Source organism: Gossypium hirsutum, chromosome A10 (assembly GCF_007990345.1).
Source record: "Gossypium hirsutum isolate 1008001.06 chromosome A10, Gossypium_hirsutum_v2.1, whole genome shotgun sequence".
Taxonomy (NCBI): domain Eukaryota; kingdom Viridiplantae; phylum Streptophyta; class Magnoliopsida; order Malvales; family Malvaceae; genus Gossypium; species Gossypium hirsutum.
Genome location: NC_053433.1, coordinates 90,587,247 through 90,593,334, shown reverse-complemented (window position 1 = coordinate 90,593,334; position 6,088 = coordinate 90,587,247). Strand labels below are relative to the sequence as shown.

General features: G+C 34.5%; 1 non-coding gene across 1 annotated transcript; it reads right to left on the bottom strand.

Annotated features, from left to right (window-relative positions):
- Window positions 1-5,634: 5,634 nt before the first annotated feature.
- On the bottom strand, window positions 5,635-5,740 carry LOC121209227 (small nucleolar RNA R71). Its single transcript, XR_005904344.1, has one exon. It is a non-coding gene; the product is annotated as a small nucleolar RNA R71 (small nucleolar RNA).
- Between the last annotated feature and the right edge of the window lie 348 nt (window positions 5,741-6,088).

The following is a 6,088-nucleotide window of genomic DNA, read 5'->3' as shown; positions in this document are numbered from 1 at the left end:
TTGAATGAAAGAATGAACATGAATTTTCAAGAATAGAGTTTAGAAGAAGCCTGACTTGTATTGAAATTAAGCACATAATCCTCACAGAGTTGAAAGTAATTCCAGAATCTGATTTCTTCACAAAGGTAAATAACAAGAACAAGAATAAAATCTAAAACCTAAGAAAAGAGAAAAATTAAATACTAAACCTAAAGAGAAAATTATACATATGAATAATTTTTCTTAAAGTATGCTAAATGAACCTATTTATAAACTTTAGGATGGTCGTCATCCTCAACCCTAGGTCAGTTGCCACCCTCGTGTTTAATGTTTGATTGTGCAAACCAAAATACCCCTGGCTTGTAGTTATTTACCGTACAGAGGCAATGTCGTGACACACCAGATCCTGTGCCGCGACATCCTTAGGCTATGTCGCGACATTGAAGGAAGTCTTTGATTTTTTTCTTATTCTACTCACTATGCTGCCACATCTCATGCTTCGTATTGCAACCTAGCAACCAATATCTAGTTAGTACGCCTTCTACTAGTCTCCTTGTAACACTTCATACCCGACCTGGATGCTAAGTTGAATATCGAGATGCCATACCATTGTCTCACTACATGTTCATCTAAAATGTCATTTTATTTCTCATGCATCTTGTTTTCGATTAGAACCACACATAAAATTCATAAAATAGCATAACATGGGAGCTAATCAAGCATTAGGACCACTTATCAAATTTTCCCAAAAATGTTACGTAGGTATCGATACCGCCTCTATGGTATCGATATTTCCTTTAAGTGGTACTGATACCACCTTGAAAATCGATACCAAAATAGCAATCTATTTCTTGCCAAACCTCAAAACATTGGAAAATATTGGTACATTTCGTAAAGTATTGATAATTACACCCCGAGTATCGATACTCGGGCGAAGTTATTAATACCAAATGGGTATTTTGACTCCCTACACTTTTAAAAATACAGAGGTATCATTTTAAAAGCCTTAATATCGATACCTCTACTTCAGGCTACAAAAATTCAGTATATAAGAGCATTTAAATCATTCAAACTTAGTCCTTAAACATCATGCTTCATTCACCTAGTCACATAAGCATCAAAATATCTAAACAATAAACCAAGTACCAAGTACCATGTCCAAGTTCACAAGCTTCCAAACATACGCAATATACAAATAAACCCCAATACGTCTTACAAAACTGATATAAATGTCTACCACATTGCCTTTTTATTCCTTAGGACTAGAATAAGCAAAAAACCTTCTATAATAGATAAATAAGGGCTTGGATCAATCCCTCGACGGCCACATTGCTCACACTAGGAACGTAACTACTCTGCAAAGGATAAAATGGAGTGGGTGAGCTTAACAAGCTTAGTGAATGCCTAGAACAACTACTACGCAAACAAGTTGTCATGCATCAACCAAACGACATACATCATATTCCCAAAATGTCATTAACTAAGTGTCATAATTCACATATTTAGTCATATTCCACATATTCTTTTACACCTTATTTATACGAATGTTTAGCCATATATATATCAATATTCTGACACATATCAATCACATATAAACACGTATAATTACATATAATTGTATTTAGTCACTGTATATGATAATTTGGTTCTTGAGTTTATGAAACATAAAGTGTACTTTATCACCACTCATCAGACACATAGATTTCCAAAACACCACATATAGACTCATAGAGACAAACATATCTTATAAGCGAATCACATAGTTAACGCTCTCCAGCACACTACACATACATATCTCAGTGAATAGAGCTTGGTTCACATTCCCTTATCTCTCCCAAACTGCCCCTGGGCCTTAGCTCCCCATATATCACAACACAAATAAGTGAGTACTCACAATCCTATGGCATGCCAACAATATCTAACGGTTTCATTAAGCCACAAGGCCAAAATATCCATAACGTCATCAAATATTACTTACTGATTATCTGCAAGTATTATAATCATATAATTAGCACATTATACACACTGTCACATGGCATGAATTACATACCTATTATATTTACCATCACAACAATCATTACAACATGTTCATATTTCATCACATCATAATTCTCTTTATCACAATTCACAAATATATTTATCATATATTTAGCATAGGTAAAAGAACACTTACACTTGGAATTTAGAGGAGAGGTTTAGGCTACCTCTAAATTCCTAAAATACACAATGAATCATCTACGAGCAGCGATTCTAAAACACTCACCAAAATATTCACTTTTGCCAAAAATCGAAAGCTTAGATAAGCTTCCCTTTGCCTTTATCTCTACTCATTGAATGTCCTATCGACTCTGACACTTCAACAAGACAAACCATACATATATTCAGTCAATAAATCACCTTAAATAGCCACAAACACAAGCCTAAGCTACATTCTCCTCTAACCAAAACCTTTAGCACAACAAACTTAAAATTTGATTAACTCAGTCTACACTTAATCTTTTCGTATGCAACAAATTCCATTCATCTACGACTAATTCCCACCATTTAAACTTCACAAAATTATGTGTTTTAAGGTATCAACATTTTTCGACAAGTTGCGGCTATTACAACAAAAATTCATTAAAACCCAAGAAATCCTTGACGAAACTTCAAAGTTACTTTAGAACGGTTCTAATTAGGTTAAAAATAATAGAAAAAATATTTTAAAACCAAGTTTTTATCCACAAACTCAAAATTCACAGTTAAAGATTCGATTTTTGGCTTTTAATCAAAACATGCGACTTAACGACTAAAAATTCAGTTTCAAAGACCCAATAACTTAAAAAAACTAAGGATAATGAGTTTTCGATACAAATCCAAAAAACGTACAAATGGAGAAGATGATGAAATTGGTGAGATTTTTGGGTAATTTCTTGAAGATTTAGATAGGTTTAATGCTTGGAAATGATAAAAATTCAAAGTATTATAGTTTGGGAGTCAAAAATCAATTGAGAGGGTGAGGAATAGTAAGGGATGACAACATTAAGGAGATGGGAAAAAGCTTTTGTGAAAATAATTGGCAATGGGGGTTTATTAGGTTGATTTTGAAAAATTAGTTTAGTTGCTTCATAAAGACCCACAACTTTAACCTTTTTTACAAATTTGTCAATTTTCTAAAATTAAAGACATTCAAAACTCGTCTTCAAAAATTAACTTAACTTTGTGAAAACCATTGTCGAAAACATTATCGATTACCAACCTTACGAAATTTCGAGCTCAGATAGGGCAAAATTCTTAAAATACCCCAAAAACTCCTAGGCCCTATTTTGGGGTGTGACACTCCTGTAGACTCACAAAGTATATTAGCTCACCCTTGGACCTCATTCGGTCCCTAAGGTCAATAAATGACTCAAATTACACATTTTATTAACTTAACTAATACTTACAGAAATGTAATTAAAACTTAACTAGAATGCTCATGATAAAGCTCCTAAAGTATGAAAACTAGTTTAATCTGCTACACCAAATTACGATAGATCAAGTTGCTACCACCTTCAAAATTTTTCTCTTCTTAATTATCTTCTTCAATGCTTTTTAAAATTTTTTGGTGAGAAAGGCTAATTGCTCTTGCAAATTTTTAATGGTAATTTCTCCTTTAGTTGTAATTTGATAAACTGGAATTTATACATATTTTCACCCCATGCTTAACATATTTTATGGATGATTTCCCATTAGAATTGGTGAATTCGATGCTCTTAATTCTTTAATTTGTTTTATACTTAGGAGAGCGAAAAGAACGAGAAATGGGCCAAAAATGGAAAAATGGGCCAAAGCACGAAATCAACACGGCCTGGACCTCCTCACATGGGCAGACCACACGGCTGTGTCAATTTGGCAGGCTCAAGCATGGCCAGAATTAATCACACACGGACGTGTCCCTGCCGAGCCCAAGTTGAGTCCAATTTGGAAAAGGCTAATTTTGAGGGCTCTTAGGCATTCCAAATCCTATAAATACACCTTAGAGAAGGAAGAAAATAGACACACAGAATAGAGAGTAAGGAATTACTCCAAGGAAGCCGATTGATTCATCTCAAAAGCCAGGTTCATCATCAAGACTGAAGATCTCTCCTCAATTTCCCTTTCAGAAGTTTTGGGTTTTCTTTATGTTTTGTATTCTTTATTATTCTGAGATGTTTTCTTATTTAGTTATGAACTAAAACCCCTAAATACCTAAGAGGAATGAAACCTAAGACGAATCTTGTTATTATTTTCTGAATTGTATGATAAATATTTAACTTGTTCTTAATTATGTGTTCTTAATTCTTGTTTTGATATCTCAGGATATTGATTCAAGATCATCTCTTATTCAGAGGAGGAATTGACCCTGTCTAAGAGTACATTTTTCATAATTAAGCGGAGTTGTTTGCGCGCCTAGACATAGGGTGACAAGATTTTGCCAGATTAGGGTGAAACCTAATAAGGGGATCCATAGATCGAGTTAATGCAACCCTAGGGTGTTAATTACAGAAAGGTCTCAATTATTCAATCTAGGGATTAGACGTTATTAGTATTGAATAGGGATAATAACATAACTTAGGGATCTCTACGGAACAAGTTAAATGAATAAATCGTCCAATTCGGAGCTAGATATTTCCTTAGGTACTGTCTTAATTCAATAGATTTTCCCAAAAACAATTCCCCAATTCTATTCTCTGTGAGTTCCTAGTTTAGATAATTAGTTAGTTAAAAACAAAACCTCTTTATTCCTAGGCTAGATAATAAAAAGATAGTCATTACTAGTACTTTTATTTCCTTTGGGTTCGACAATCCGGTCTTGCTAAAACTATACTACTGTTCGATAGGTACACTTGCCTACATCTCGATAATAGTTAGTTTCAAGAACGATTAATTATAAATATTTAAAACCTATCACAAAATCACGCGATCAAGTTTTTGGCGCCGTTGCCAGGGAACTAAAATATTAGGAACACTCAATTTTTATTACTTTAGCTATTTATTTTTCTTGCGATCTAATTTTATTTTTAATTTTATTCTAATTTACTAATTTCCTTTTTCTTTCTTCTGGCAGGTTTTTTATAGTTTATGACTAGAAGAAACCCGTCAGGACCACTACTTTTTGACGAAGAAATTGATCGCACAGTTCGTAGAAACTAAAGAGAAATAAGGCGAAGCCTAAGATACACAGAGAACGAGGAAGAGGACGATACTCAACCCCCAACCGAAGAGATGGCTGAAAACCAAGACAATCAACTACCTCCTGCAATTGCGGCTAATCAAAATCCTGCTCCACGCACTATGTATGATTATGCTAAACCTTCTTTAATAGGAACTGAATCAAGCATAGTTAGACCTGCTGTAGCTGCAAATACTTTTGAACTGAAACCTAACACAATTCAAATGATACAACAGTTTGTTCAGTTTGATGGTTTACAGGATGAAGATCCCAACACTCACTTAGCAAACTTTTTGGAACTATGCGATACATTTAAAATTAATGGCATTTCTGACGATGCCATTTGTCTTCGGTTATTCCCTTTCTTATTGAGGAACAAAGCTAAACAATGGTTGAATTCGTTACCATGGGGGTCAATTACTACTTGGGAACAAATGACCGAAAAACTTTTAATAAAATATTTTCAGCTGGCTAGAACGGCTAAATTACTTAATGATATCTCTTCTTTTTGCAGATGGATTTAGAAACACTTTGTGATGCATGGGAGAGATACAAGGACCTTTTGAGAAGGTGCCCTCACCATGGGTTACCGCTTTGGCTCCAGGTTTAAACGTTCCATAATGTCCTGAATCCTTCGACTCGACAAATGGTTGACGCAGCTGCTGGCAGAACCATCAATAATAAAACACCTGAAGATGCTTATGAGTTCATAGAGGAGATGTCATTGAATAACTATCAGTGGCAAGTCATGAGGACAAAGCCAATGAAAATAGCCGGTGTTTATAATGTCGATTCGGTCACCATGCTCTCTAATCAGGTAGAACTTTTGAATAAGAAAATTGATGGTTTTCTTAGTTCTTCATAGGTTGACCCAGTAATGCAGTGCGAAGTGAGTGGAGGTGGAACAAGCCATTCGGAATACCAACCTTATGGCCA